This window comes from Hyaena hyaena, unplaced genomic scaffold (genome assembly GCF_003009895.1).
Source record: "Hyaena hyaena isolate Hyena2069 unplaced genomic scaffold, ASM300989v1 scaffold_868, whole genome shotgun sequence".
Lineage (NCBI taxonomy): Eukaryota > Metazoa > Chordata > Mammalia > Carnivora > Hyaenidae > Hyaena > Hyaena hyaena.
In genome coordinates this window covers 265,723-281,457 of record NW_024081496.1, presented here as the reverse complement: position 1 = coordinate 281,457, position 15,735 = coordinate 265,723, and the positions used below count along the sequence as shown (strand labels likewise).

The 15,735-nt window shown below is 37.4% G+C and overlaps 1 non-coding gene across 1 annotated transcript; it reads right to left on the bottom strand.

The window, feature by feature from the left end:
- Nucleotides 1–377: 377 nt before the first annotated feature.
- On the bottom strand, nt 378–484 carry LOC120222329. Its single transcript, XR_005526020.1, has one exon. It is a non-coding gene; the product is annotated as a U6 spliceosomal RNA (small nuclear RNA).
- Nucleotides 485–15,735: the final 15,251 nt, after the last annotated feature.

The following is a 15,735-nucleotide window of genomic DNA, read 5'->3' as shown; positions in this document are numbered from 1 at the left end:
AATCCGAAACAGGCTCTATGCTCTGAGCTGTAACACAGAACTTGAACCCATGATCATGACCACATGAACACAAGATCATGACCCGAAATAAAGTCAGACGCTTAACTGACTGAGCCACCCAGATACCCCAATCTTTTTTCGTTTTTAAATATGAAATGCTGGGGCGCCTGGGTGGCTTAGTCGGTTAAGCGTCCGACTTTCGCCTGGGTCATGATCTCGCGGTTCATGGGTTCGAGCCTCGCATCGGGCTCTGTGCTGACTGCCAGCTCAGAGCCTGGAGCCTGTTTCAGAGTCTGTGTCTCCCTCCCTCTCTGACCCTCCCCTGTTCACGCTGTCTCTCTCTCTCCTAGAAATAAAAATATTTAAAAAAATATGTATTAAATATGAAATGCTTCATGAATCTGTGTGTCATACTTGCACAGGGGCCATGCTAATCTTCTCTGTATCATTCCAATTTTAGTATATGTGCTGCTGATGCAATCACTAATTTTTCTCAGTCTCGATGAAGCTCCTTCAAGTTGGGCTTAGGAAGATAATAGCTTTAAAAAAAGTATTTCAGAGTGAAGCCTGGGTGTGAGTGTCTAAGCTGTGAATGGGTCATGTTATGTTCTCTCTGTGGTTATTTCCAAGTGGAGGCATATGATAGAACTTCTTATACCTTCCATTTATGTTTGTCACTCAGAACTGAAGGTGGAGCCCAAGGAAGCTAAAAAAAATGGAGACCGTCCAGTGCCACATCCGCTTAGTGCAGCAGCAGTGGAGCAGAAATGGTGGTGGGATGTGACTAGCAAATCAGACTTAAGAGAGCTCTAAAGACATTTTCCTATGGCCCTCAAGAGGTTCATGGAAAGTAGAAATATATCTCATGGCTCGAGAATGGCAAAGAAGTATACCAGATCATAAAATGCTTCTCTAGATGGAGAAGGGAACATAGACCATGAAACAAAAAGTTAGGCCCATTGGGATAGTGGATCTCCGTGGATGCCAGCATGGGAGCATGAGATGCTAGGGATCAAGGAGGCTGAAAGTGTCAGGAGGTGACCAGATTCTGGCCAATAACCAATATCGCCCCACTCCACACACACACACCACCACCACCACCACCACCCACTAATTCCTACAGACTTAGGTAAGAATTCAGAAACCTGGGAAAGAAAGGCAGGAAAAGAAAACTCTTAGAGGGCTAGCTTAAATTTGAAATTACTAATTTTAGACTTGACTAAAATCAGTTAGGATAGGGGCCTGAGTTTATTTCTAAAAAATGACAGAGGCATATTATCTTCGCATATCTGAATATCAGGACCTGATCATTTATACTTGTTACATATACTTGATTTCTTCCTATTTCTATTACAGAATCTTGATTGGAAATGACCTTATCTTAGGATATAGAATTACTTTTTTTTAAAAAGTTTATTTTCAGAGAAGAGAGAGAATACACATGATCAGGGGAGGGGCAGAGAGAGAGAGAATCCCAAGTGGGCTCCATACTGTCAGTGCAGAGCCTGACATGGGGCTTGAACTCATGAACTGTGAGATCATGATCTGAGCCAAAATCAAAATTTGGATACAACTGACTGAGCCATCCAGGCACCCCAAGAATTTAACTTAGAGATTCATTTCTGAAACTAGGCTATAAAGCAAAATTGTTTACAATGAAAACTCACTCAAGAAATCCCTTAGGCCAAGCATACAGTGCAATATACTATGTATTTTTTCAATTCATCCCACACAGGCAGTTTTTCCTCCAGGGCTGAAGAACAGCTGATTTTTTCAGGTGACACCAGATTAAGTTGTGTGCTTTGTGTCTTGAGACACCTAGGTAGCAAGAAACTCCCCAAATGAGAGATTCATGGGATTGGACATCAGGTGATGGCAGATTCATTCTTTCTACCTGCCACTCTGAGGCATCGGATCATCCAGCAGAAAGAGGTCAGCTTTTCCCACGTTCTCTCTCCTTGAATTCTTGAATTCTCTCTCCTACACACAGGCTCTCACTCTCTCTCTAAATTTACTCTTGTATATTTGAGTAAATTGTATATGGGCGATTGGACTCTTGAGTTCAATCTTGAAGTTTTCATTTGGACATTATGGCTCTGGGCAGGTGGCCTTTGTAAACAGCCTACCTGGCTTGACAATTGTGGGTTGATTCCAATATCATTTAAACTCAGCCTCTTTCCTTCCAATGCTTAGTATCTGTTCTCTATCTCACAGGGTTAAAATAATATGGGCTTCTTTCTTCACCCAATATACAGAGGTTTTGAAAACACACTAACATTTTCAAAACTGCACCTGACTTGGGGCGCCTGGGTGGCTCAGTCGGTTGAGCGACCGACTTCGGCTCAGGTCATGATCTCACAGTTCGTGGGTTTGAGCCCCGCGTCGGGCTCTGTGCTGATTGATGGCTAGCTCAGAGCCTGGAGCCTGTTTTGGATTCTGTGTCTCCCTCTCTCTCTGACCCTCCCCTGCTCACAGTCTGTCTCTCTCAGAAATAAATAAAACATTAAAAAAAAAAAGAAAAACTGCACCTGACTTAACTGCCTATTTGGAAAGGGCAAACTTGAAAGATACTTTTAACTTCCCTTAGGCATTGAGTTACTGTCTTTAAAATGCAAACCCATTGTTGATAGTAAATCAGCTTTTAGAAGCAAAACTAGCTGTATACAGTTGTGAGCTCAGATTCCATAATTATGTTCTTTAAAAGTAAACTTTTATGATTATTTTCAGCTAGGAAAAAAATTATGCTGAATTTTAGTGTTACCGATTCTTTCTTTAAATTTTGTTAATGTTTATTATTTATTTTTGAGAGAGAGAGACAGAGTGTAAGCAGGGGAGTGACAGAGAAAGAGAGAGACTCAGAATCCAAGGCAGGCTCCAGGCTCTGAGCTGTCAGCACAGAGCCTGACTTGGGGCTCAAATCCAGACTGGGAGATCATTACCTGAGCTGAAGTCAGATGCTTGACTGATGGAGCCACCCAGGTGCCCCTAGAGTTACTGATTCTTATTAGTAATGACTAACAATTATAGGCATAGTTACAGGTAGATAGTGGTTTTGTGGGAATTCAATTTCAATTTAGGAATTGAATACAGCTCATGCTTAAACACCAACGGTTTGAACTGAGGATCCATTTACACACAGATTGTTTTTGATAAATACAGTACTATAAATGTATTTTCTCTTTCTTGTAATTTTCTTAGCATTTTTTCTATCTTACCATATATTGTAAGAATATAGTACATAATACATATACAAAATATGTGTTAATCAACTGCTGATGTTATTGGTAAGGCTTCTCGTCAACACTGGGCTATTAGTAAAGTTTTGGGGGAGTTGAAAGTTACATGCACATTTTCTAATGCGTGGGGGGATGGCAACTCTAACTCCTGTGTTGTCCAAGGATCAACTGTATAGACAATATTGTGAGGTTAAATTTAGGCATTAAAATTACACTTAAAATGAGATTAATGTATCAAAATTTTAAAAATTAAGTTTACATACACCACAAAATCAACATTGCTATGGCTTCTCCCCAGATCTCAGAGGGGTTCCTAAACAAATAAAGTGCCCAGAAACATATATTTTTATTAGCTGCATGATAAATAGCACTTTGGACACAGATTATTGGGAATTTCCTAAATAACATTGAACTGGACACTTTATATTTGTTATTTCATCTTTAATGTCATAAAATATATGGTTATCCCATTTAGAGGTTAGGAAGGCAAAGCTCAAAGATGGTGAGAAACTTGCCTAAGGTCACACAGCTAATAACAGAAAAAAAATCCTAATGCATTCAAGTCTAATTCATTCCAAACCCTCTATTCCTTTTTTATGATACTTACTTAAAATTTGATCAGCACAATTTAAAATGTACCTTAGTGTCAGTTGCACTTAGACCTAAAGAGACAGATATGTCCTTCCTTCTTCACTCATCCTTTCAACTTATTTTACATGTGATTTAAATCTTGACCATGGATGCAGGTTTTACTGGCCAATATTGTGACAAACATTAGATTTATGCCCAGATTCTGAAAACAGTTATGTTTTGTAGAAGATTCTGAGTAAAAATCAGGCTAGGCATAGTATTTTTAAAACCTCAGTAGAGCTATTAATATTCACTTACCAATATGTTAAAAACTAAATAGTCTTACCATGTTTTAGATTCATCCTGGAATACTGTGTCTGGGGGCAAAGAATCTGTGGAAATATTGGCTTCAGACTTCTGTTTATAATTCAACCAAGCCCCAGCTCTGAGTCTTATAGAAACACAAAGCAAGAGTTTCTCTGTTCTTTGATTAGTATCTGCTCAGGTTATTGATTTTTCTTTTTTTCTTTTTCTTTTTTTTTTTTTTTTTACCATTTCTCTTTGGGCCTGGAGCTTGGCATTTATGATGCTTAGCTATAGGACCCCAGAAATCTTCAGGTTCCAAGCATAGAGGTTTTTTTTGGTGGGTTTACAATTTTTCAGGCTTCTGGGTGTGTTAAAGTAAGAGGTTAAAAAAAAAGAGGTAAACCACCTTTCATTACATATGTATGTATATATAGAACATTATAGAACATTTATCTATTTAAATATTGGTAAAGGTTATTTGTGTTTGGATGTAGTGGTTCTTGACAGATGATTCCCTAAACCCTCACCAGTGGATGTCATGTTGCTTCAAGAGCATGTCATCGTTTATTTGCTGCTTTGGAAACTTCAGCTATATGATCCTTTTGTTTTTAGTCTTGGTTTCATGGTAGGTCTTTCAGACTCTGCCATGACTTGGTTCACATCATCTTGACTTAACTTTAAGATGTCACAGATCAAGTATCTAATTATATGCTTTCTTGCTTCCTATGATCTCTCACTGCTGGTCCCCTGTCAACACCAGTTTTTAAGTTGATTTTCTTTGGCAGTCATGCCCCTGAAATTTATATATGTATATATTTACTTATGTATTTTTTGCTCTGGAGTTTGGCCATGCATTTTCAACATCTGTGTTTTAATCAACATTTTAATTTTGTTCTAGTGACTTCCAATTTACTACTTTCTCAGTCAGGCACTTGGGACAGGGGCATATGAAGAGAATTTTTTCTATTCTTCATTGATAGAAATGTTATCAATGTAATATATATTCATAATACAGATATTTCCATGCCTTAAAAAGAATACAATGGCAATTGTTTTTCAGATAAGAGTCGGGGGGATGACCCCTTTACAGCCAGAAGAGGTTTTCCTTATTTTTTATAATGTTTTCATTTATTTTGAGGGAGAGAGCAACAGAGTGCAAGCTGGGGAGGGGCAGAGAGAGAGATAGACAGACACAGAATCCAAAGCAGATTCCAGGCTCTGAGCTGTCAGCACAGAGCCTGATGCAGGGCCCAAACCCACAAGCGATCAGAGCCAAAGTCAGACACTCAACTGAGCCATCCAGGTGCCCCAAGGTTTTCCTTATATAATGCATAGTAATACATTTTCCCCAGAGTCAGGGCATAAAACAAGCACTGTTGAAAAGGAATAGAGTCCTATTATATTACTTTTTAGTATCTGTTTTTTATTTTGTTATATTATTCCAAGAAGTGTTGTTATTGATTGATTGAGATCCAAGAAGTGATTAAAAACATGCAAGCCCTATAAAATTGTGAATTTGTTTAGTCTTTTCCAGAAAGTGTTTAAACCTAATCACTGTTGATATTATGTGATAAGCCTTGGCATTTAGACCATAAATGTGAGATAACCCTAGTTTACTCAATGACTCTTGGATGTCTACCGTGTGACAGAAAATATGCTTTGCTGATGAGAATATGAAAATGACTAATGTAGGCCCTCACCAAGATCTCACTACTGATGATAAAATAGAACATTAACTAAAAGGAAATAGACCATTTAGAAGGAGACATGGAGTAATTTTTTCTGGGAAATCAAATATTATATTCAGGAAATACATTATCTCTCTCTGTTCAATTATGTTGTGTAACAAACATTAGAATAAAGCATCACTGGGCTCTACAAATTTATTTTCTCAAAGGAAATTGTAGGAAAAGTAAAGCTTCAATCTGGTGTCAGGCAGACCTTTATGGGAGTCTTGTCTCTACTTACTGTTGAATATATACAAATGGTGATAATATTATATATTGAATGATTTTATTATAAGATTATATATTACATAATGGTTTGATAACATTAGCCTTCAAAAATGTTGCTTATTAATTTGATCATTACCAGAATTGATGAATGGTGTAGAGATGTAAGATGAGTAATCAAAGTAGCCAGGAGAAGATTATGATATAGGACCATTTTCTCTTCCTTAAAAATTCATAAGGAATGAAAGAAGGAATTGGATGCCCTTAGAAATATTTTCAAAATATTCATGGAGCAAAGCAATTCTGTAGCATGGTAGTTCTCAGAATGGGATCACTGGAACAACTTCATCAACACCATCTCAGACCTTGACCAGAATGCATATTCTAAGGCCCCTTTCTATACTTATTGAATCAGAAATTCTGGGAGTGGGTCCCCATTGATTTGTATTGTAATAAAATTTTCAAATGTTTCTGATGCATGCTAACATTTAGGAACCACTGCAATATAGTATCAATATTATACATTATATTATACTTTTATTTACTTAAAAAATATAATATCAATATTATATGTCTTATGAGACAAGTCATTTATGACTAATCATTTATAAAACACTTCTTTATTACTAAGTCTATATTTAGGAGTATAGCCTAATTTACTTTCACATGGAAACTTTCAAAGTTTTTTATAACAAAGTTATATATATATATATGAGCTTGGTCATCAATTTGCAATACCTCACAGAGCCACCGCCATCCCACTCTGAGCGCCCACTGGAAACACAGCTTCTCCAAGCTGGGAGTTGTTGGGGGGAGAGGCAGAGGTGGCTGGAGCTCTGTTCTCTCCTGCTGGGACACCACTCAAGCTCTGGTATTGACAGAGTAGCCAACCTTTATCTTCCAGCCTGAACGAGCTGGGGCAGGACAAGGGCTAGGCTTGGTGGTGGCCAGGCTTGTCTGCTCCCAGCCTGGGATGCCCCTGCTCTGGACCTCTCACTTCTCTTCATTGGTTTATTTTTCAATGCATTCTTTACAATAATTTGTAAAGAAATAAAATAAATTAAGATGTAAAAAATATATATATATACATATATACATATAAAACCAAGTTTTTATTTTTTATAACAAATTATTCCTTTTTATTTCATTTATTTAAAAATAATACTTTAGTTGCTAAGGAAGAGAAAGAAAAAAATGAATTAGCATGAAGTTGAGCCTTAGTTGAAATTAAGCAAAATTTAGACTGCAATATATATAAAGTAATAGAATGCTCTGAGAACTTTTCTACCTGTGGTGAGGTCTTGAAGATTTAAAAAAAAACATCCCTTCTGATCATAATATTTATATTATTTGATTTTTCTTTTTAACATATTTTGAAATGGTCTTCTCCAAAATATTTTCATTTTGTAGGGAAGATAAACGTTCATAAATATACTAGAATGGAGGCTGCTTAAGGATTTGAACTCTGTTTAATACAATTTTGCATCCTCAGTATCTATCAAAGTGCCTGGTACATGCAAGTGTTTCATAAATATTTGTTAAAATCTCATTAAACTTATTACATAGTACAAAGTCAAAAGTGATCAATGCCACAGATGAAATAGAGATAAAAATAATCTAAGATTCCATAAAAGAGATTACTTCCATCTGGAAGACTAAGAACTCTTTCACAATAAAGATGGAATGTAAGCTAATCCCTTAAAGAATGAGTAGAATCTAGACCTACTTGGGTGGAAGACTTAGCAAGCATAAGGGAAATCAAGCAAAATAACATTTTGCATATTCAGAGGCTGAAATTGCAGCATATGTACATGGAGCAAATAGCCCTGCGTTATAGAAAAATCATAAAAAAAAGCATGATTAAAATTTTTTGGAAGCCAGACAAAAGGCTTGGCATCCAAACATTATTGTTTCAGTAGTACAGAGCCATTTTAGATTTTTGAATAGGAAGTAAACAAGGCGATGTGTAAAGAAGGTTAATCACCCAAGTGTAAACTAGATTAAAGAAGGAGCTGTTGAATGTGGGAAGAGGAAGGACAACCTGGATTTGTCAGAATTAAGGAAACCCTTTTAACCACTCTTTCTATATTTAATGAGGTGTGAGGGTAAAGAAGATAGGATGTCATTTAAATTTAAACTCTGGCCATTAAGCGAATAGTTATTCAAAGAAGAATGTCAGAGAATGGAGGCTGAAGAGTTTTAAATTTTGGACATGATGAATTTGAGATGCCTCTAGACCAAATAGGCAAAGAATCTAGAAAGTAGTTGAATATTAAATATTAGAGTTAGTAACCAAGTGAGGTTGGACCTACAGATTTCAGAGCTATCTGTTTAGATTGAATAGGAATTTCCAAGGAGAGAGTGCAACAGAAGTCAAAGATTTGGTTTTGGAGAATATCTGGATAGTATGGAGGAAGAAACAAAGAGAACACCTACAAGTGTCAAATCAGAAGATATAAAAGAGGATGAGGAAGGAGAAAAGGTCTATACATTGATTCTGAGGTCATTAGTAAATGTCAGTTGGGTAAAATAAGGTTGGAAACCAAATTCTGCAATAAGAGGAAATGAATAATGAGGAAATGAAAGCAGACATGAAAACATCCTTTAAGACTTCCAGCTGGGTTTAGGATGATATTAGTATCATGCTGGCATAAGATGCTCCTCCTGTCTTTCCCCATTTTAACAACTAAAATTCATCATACATCCACTAACAAAAGTTCTGTGGGAGTGTAGCACGGTTCTTGCACAGAGAAATGGTTTACTGAGGCTTTTCTTTCCAGGAAACAACTTTATTTGCTGTACTGGTATGGGGTCAGTGGCTCGTACCCCAAAAACTGAGCCCTGAGCACAGTGGGATGTAGCCTTCTGTACAATTTTGCTCCTTTGTCTCCCATAAATGGTAACATACAGTCTGAAATGGGCGGTCTATGTTACATAGTCCTGAGGAAGGTCACACTTAGCCAGATTGCCTTCCCTTGTCTTGAGGTTTTCACCACATTTCTTAGGGAGGGGCTCTACCACATTTCCCTCTTTTATGCTCAGACCCCCTGTTTGGGTCAAAGAGCATCATGTTAGTTCAGAGGTTGGTATTTCATATCTTCATCACATGCATGGCCGTTTTCCTTTCCATCATGGCCTCAATGAGACTGGAAACAGACTGTACAGCCACGGGAGCTAGGCAATATAGGATCAAGCAAGCTCCCCAAATCAAGATGATAATACCTATGAGGGTTTTGAATCCCCTGAGAGTTGAAAACCATCCTCCAAATAACTCCCTGGGGTCCCAGCCTTTCCAGGTTTGGACTGGGACATGAGCAACCTTTCTCATTTGATCTATGATCTCCTTCATGACTTTTCCTTCATCATCTATCTGTAGGCAGCAGGTGCTCAGATTAAACTTTCCACAAACTCATCCTTCAGAAGCAAGTAAGTAATCCAAAGCCAAGTGATTTTGATAGATAGCATGGCTCATTTTGGCTTGCTGCTTGGCAATTAAGTTAAGAGCTCTGGCAATTTCACTGGTTATAATTTCCACAACTGCCGGCAGTCTGATCATGCAGTTTAACATGTAAGTGGGACTGCAGTAGCCCCAGGACTCATCCTCTGCTTGGGTGACAGGACCATAATATTGGATTATATATGCTTGGGAGGTCATTCATCATCTTTCCAATTGCCAATTTGTAGGGCACATCGTTTCCTTTGAGTCTCCCTGACCCTACACACTTGGATGCTGAATGTTCCCCTCTGGCAAGTGGAAACAGGAAGAATGATGGGCGAATAGTTCCCAACACACATGACCCTGACCAGTCTGGGGCAAGTACTATATAGGCAGTCCTTTCACGTATCCAAATAGTCCACCTGGAGCCCCCCATTCAATGGCTGTTTTAACACTGTCCCAGGCCCCTGGAAGGTAGGAGAAGTTAGACAAAAGGTGGGGATCTGGCTCAAGGTATAAAATCTTTGGCCTAGGGCATGTTAATCTTCTAACAGAGATGGAAACTTCCTTCCCCACCAGGCAAGGCAGTTCTTCCCAATAATTGAGGTTTTGAGGATCCAAACCCAGGTAGTAGGACTGGGGTTTTCTCTTCCATTATAAGATTTTCAGGGATCTAATTCTCTAGCCTCCCATGGCCACTGATCTCCCATAGCGGTTCCCCCACATACATAACAAGAAGAGATATTCAGAGTCTGGGCTATATTCTCTGCTAGGGCTAGAAATGGATTTTTTGTCATGACAGAGACAGGTGGAGGACCCTTCTCCACTTCTCCATAAAATGAATGAAAGACCTGCTGGGTTGTGGCCTTATGTGTGACAATACCTCTTTTAAAACACAACATGGTTCCTGTAACAGTATGGAGGTTCCTCAAAAAATTAAAAATAGAATACTGTATGTCTCATAGTAATTCTACCACTCAATATTTATCCAAAGAAAACAAAACTGCTAATTCAAAAAGAGAAATGTACCTCTATGTTTATTGCAGCATTATTTACCATAGACAAGATATGGAAGAAATCTAAATGTCCACTGATAGATGAATGAATAAAAGGTATTGTATATTTAAAATGGAATTTTATTGTCATAATTAACAAGATCTTGCCATTTGTCACAATATGGGTGGAACTTGAGAGTATTATGCTAAGTGAAATAAGTCAGACAAAGAGCAATACCATATGATTTCACCCTTAAGTGGAATCTAAAAAAAATCAAAACATATAAAAAGCAGAAACAGACTCATCAATACAGAGAACTAATGATAGCCAGAGAGGAAAGAGTTTGGGGAAATGGGAAAAATAGGTGAACAGGAGCAGAAGATACAGGACTCCAGTTATGGAATTAAGTCCTGGGGATAGAAGACAAAGCTTAGGGAATATAGTCAATGGTATTATAATAGGTAATGGGTGGACAGATGGTGGCTACATTTGTAAGCACTGCATGATGTATAAACCTACCAAACCACTACATTGTATACCTGAAACCAACATAACATGGTGTCTCAACTGTACTTCAAAAATGTTTTAAATGAAATTCCTGCATCACTATTAGATTTTCTGAATTGGATTATGATGGTTATATAAAAGAATATCCTTGTTTTAGGAAATCCACATTGAAGCATTAGGGTTAAGGCCGCTTGATACATGCAACATGTTCTCAAATGGTTCAGAAAATCTAAAGAACATGTGTGTGTGTGTGTGTGTGTGTAGATACAAACAGGGAGAAAGTATAATCAAGCAGCGGATATGTTACATATTGGTAAATCTGGGTTTAGGGTCTTATCATTATTCCAAATTTTCTTTAATTTTAAAAATATTTCAAAATAAAATTATAAAAGGAGCAATGTTTCATTCAATAGTACAGTTTTACACTCTTATTTCTTTAGATTTTTAAACAGCATTTCTCTTGGATGTATATACCCCACATCTTCATTGTATATATATTCTTCCTTCCTTGGGATCAGTGGACATTTGGGATCTTCTCATAATTTGACTATTGTTGATATCGCATCTATAAACAAAAGGCTGCATGTATACCTTTGAATTAGAATTGTTGTATCCTTTGGGCAAATACCTAGTAGTGCTATTGCTGACTCATTGCTTCTACATTGCAAAGAATATTTATATACACCGGGCCATTTAAATTTTGAACAAATATTTTATATTCAATAGGTCAATAGGTTCTACTTTTAACTTTTTGAGGAATCTCCTGTTTTCCAGAGTGGCTGCACCAGTTTGTATTCCCACCAATAGTAAAAGAGGGTTTCCCTTTCTCCACATCCTCCCCAACACCAGTTGTTTCCTGTAATGTTAGTTTTAGCCAATCTGACTGGTGTGAGCTGACATCTCATTGTAGTTTTGATTTATGTTTCCCTGATGACGAGTGATGTGGAGTGTATTTCCATGTGTCTGCTAGCCATAATACTCAGCCATAAAAACAAAAATGCAATCTTGCCATTTGCAATGATGTGGATGGAGCTAGAGTGTGTTAGGCTAAGCAAAAGTCAGTCAGAGAAAGAAAAATACCATATGATTTTGCTCAAATGTGCAATTTAAGAAACAAAAGAGATGAACACAGGGGAAGGAAGAAAAAAAAAAAAAAAGAAGGAGGCAAGCCATAAAAGATTCCCAACTATAGAGGAGAACTGAGGGTTGCTAGAAAGGGGTGATGGATGGGGGATGGATTAAATGGGTGATGGGGATTAAGGAGAGCACTTGTGGGGCGCATGGGTGGCTTAGTCGGTTAGGCGTCCGACTTTCGCTTGGGTCATGATCTCGTGGTTCGTGGGTTCGAGCCCCACGTCGGGCTCTGTGCTGACTGCCAGCTCAGAGCCTGGAGCCTGTTTCAGAGTCTGTGTCTCCCTCTCTCTCTGACCCTCCCCTGCTCACGCTGTCTCTCTCTCTCCTAGAAATAAATAAAACATTAAAAAAAAAAAAGAGAGAGCACTTGTGATGAGCAATGGGTGTTGTATGTAAGTGTTAAATCACCAAATTCTACACCAGAAATTAATATTACCCTATATGTTAACTAACGAATTTAAATAAAAACTTGGAAAAAAGTAACTTTTCTTTCTCTGTATCATCTATGCCTAAGCTGCATTTTGCTTGTGACAACTTTAAAGAATATTAGTTTTGTCATAAGTCACTTGCCCATGACAAAAATCACATACATAGTCCCAGTAAGATGTATATAAGTGCATATAATTCAGCTACAATTGTAACAATTTTGATATAATCTGAATAAAGCTGTATTGACTGGAGATACAACCAAATCACTAGTATAGCCCTTTATACTACAGGATTTCTCATATCCAAAGAAAGTACACTGAAACACAAACCAAGGTATCTAACTATTTTTGTTATTTAACATAGTATGTAAAGGTAGATTGCAACATGCTTCTCATAAAGCCTAATGAACTACAGGTTAGTGCAGATAGAATGTATAGTGCAACTTCAGAATTCAAATAGTTTCATTCATAAGAAGTCAAATGCAGTAAGAGTAACAAAAAGATGCTAATACCTAAAATGGAAAATTCTCAACAACTTCCAAATTATACCTGGAAGTCATACTGCCCAATTAGTTACACATATTTCCTATTAATGCATATACACTTATATAGCACTTCTAAGTTGCAAAATATATTTATACATGGGACTATTTAAATTTTGAACCGATATTTTAAAGTTTTTTTTTTAACGTTTACATATTTCTGAGAGAGACAGAATGCAAGTGGGGGAGGAGCAAAGAGGGAGACACACACAGAATCTGAAACAGGCTCTAGGCTCTGAGCTGTGAGCACAGAGCCCAACATGGGTTTGAACTCATGAACCACAAAATCATGACCAGAGCCGAAGTCCAATGCTTAACTGACTCAACCACCCATATGTCTCTGAATTGCTATTTTAAATTCAATAGGTCAGAAATCACCCATTTTACAGTTTAGGAAACCAAGACATAAATGATTAAGTGATTAAAAGTTTGGCTTAACTTAAGTTACAGGAACAGACAGCTACTGAATTCAGTTTTCATTCTAAGGTTACTGCATTATACTTTATCCTTGGGAAACTAGTAGAGGCACCTTAAGATCTTTTGTCTATATATAAGACAATAGGAGTGAACAGACTTTTCAACAATTCAGATCGAAAGCCAGAGGGCTATGATTAATTCTATTAGAAAAGATAACAAGTCCAGTTATGAAGAGTACTTGGTATAGTCTGATGGAATACAGTTCTACTTTATATAGATAGGCTAGAATAGACCTCTTCATGTCTCTGTGATACCTAATACCATTCTTGTAATTATATCTGTTTATAGTTGAGGAATTGAAGCATAGTTTAAACTAACTTATTCAAAATATAGAAACAAGCCAAGCATCTGTATGTGACGAGCATGTCAAAGAACATTTCCGACTGAAGATTTTGATTGAACCAATCATCTGCATTTGCTTTTTGGGGAGGTATTTTGGAACGATGGATACTTGGACCACTCAACTGATTGTACTCTTGGATAAAGGATCATGGATTTCCTGTGGGTTTTGGAGCTTAAATAGCTATCATTTCTTCGACCCTTAAGAAACAGACTCCCTCCTTCCTCTAATAACATTAGTATATATTTACTTTGTGAAAGGACAATGTACTCTGTAAGCAGTTTCAGATTCCTTCATTTTGAAGCACATATACTTGCTGGGAAGAGAAACTATAAAGAAAGCAAATTTAACTGTATAAGGGATTAACAATACTTAACCTTCTTATATTTCAGTTGAGCTGATAGGATTAATTCAAGAATGCCAACTTCAAGTTCAGCCTATTGTTCTGCCAAATCCTGTAAAGTGTAGTGTTAGGAGTGTGAAACTTATAGCCTGATTTCTGGATTTGAATCCTAGTTCCATGACTAGCTGGGTACCTGGGACAAATTAATTAACCTCTCTGAAACTCTGTTTCCTCATCTATAAAGTGAGAATGATAGGATCAAATGTCACAGGGTTTTTTTTTTGAAGGTTGCATGGCTCCACATATGTGAGGAAGCCAATATATAGAACAATGCACAACATATTACAAACAATTTAAAAAGTTATCTACTTCATGCCAGTGTAGAGATTCAAGATCAATGCTATTTAAATCATAAATCCTCAGGGAGTAAACATACACTCAAAACTGGATCATTTCTGCACCCTGTGCAGTTCTGGTAACAAGAGGATTCATATACTCCTACTTGGGCCACCACAAGTGGGAACAGGGCACACACACACAAAAGCCATTAAGAGAGCAAAGCTGGGTCATAACTGTGGCTCAAGTCAAGCCATACAAATGTCCAAACAGATAATGGAAGTCTAGACCCCAAGCTAATCCCAGAGTTCGGACAAGGAAGGAGAGTTACCATGGCAGGTAACTGGCTGGCAAGACAGTGCCTTTTTGCTGTCTCAGCATCAGCAAGACTGATGGATTCCTTTCAGGTGCTAGATTCTGGGATCTTTGAAGGCAGCAAGCTATCATTTTCTTTTTCATTTTAAGAATATCCCTATGCTTGTCATGTTAAAAGATTCTTATTATGCTAAGCATACAATCCAGTTTGCTTGGGAAAAGTCTAATTTGTACCTATTGTCCTAACATAATTATTAATAGCATTTCAATTTAATTTCCAATTTCATTCTCCAAAGTACCTTAACTTGGATAATTACACATTTTTTCATATTAATAGTGGTAGGTGAATGAGCAAATTCTTGCTATCCATGTATCTCTGCCTTCTACATCTAGTTTAGGTCTTCCCAAATTTTTAGCATTTTCCCCTACAAATAATAAATGAAGAAAGTACTATGTTCAAGCAGTTATAGGTTGAGACTGAACATGCAAATTTGCACAGCATGTTATTTAGTAGAAAACAATATATCTGGGTGTGCCTGGACAGCTCAGTAGCTTAGATGTTCAACTCTTGATCTCGGTTCAGGTCATGATCTCATGGTTTGTGAGTTGGAGCCCTGCATTGGGCTCTGTGCTGACGGCAGAGCCTGCTTGGGATTCTCTGTTTCCATATCTGTCTGCCTCTCCCCCACTATCTCTCTCTCAAAATAAATGAATAAAGTTAAAAAAAAAAAAAGCACAGTATATCTGTAAGTCTATTTTACCTTCAGCAGAGTTCATAGAAAAGGCCATTTCAGGAAAGTTTTATTGAGAGGTATTT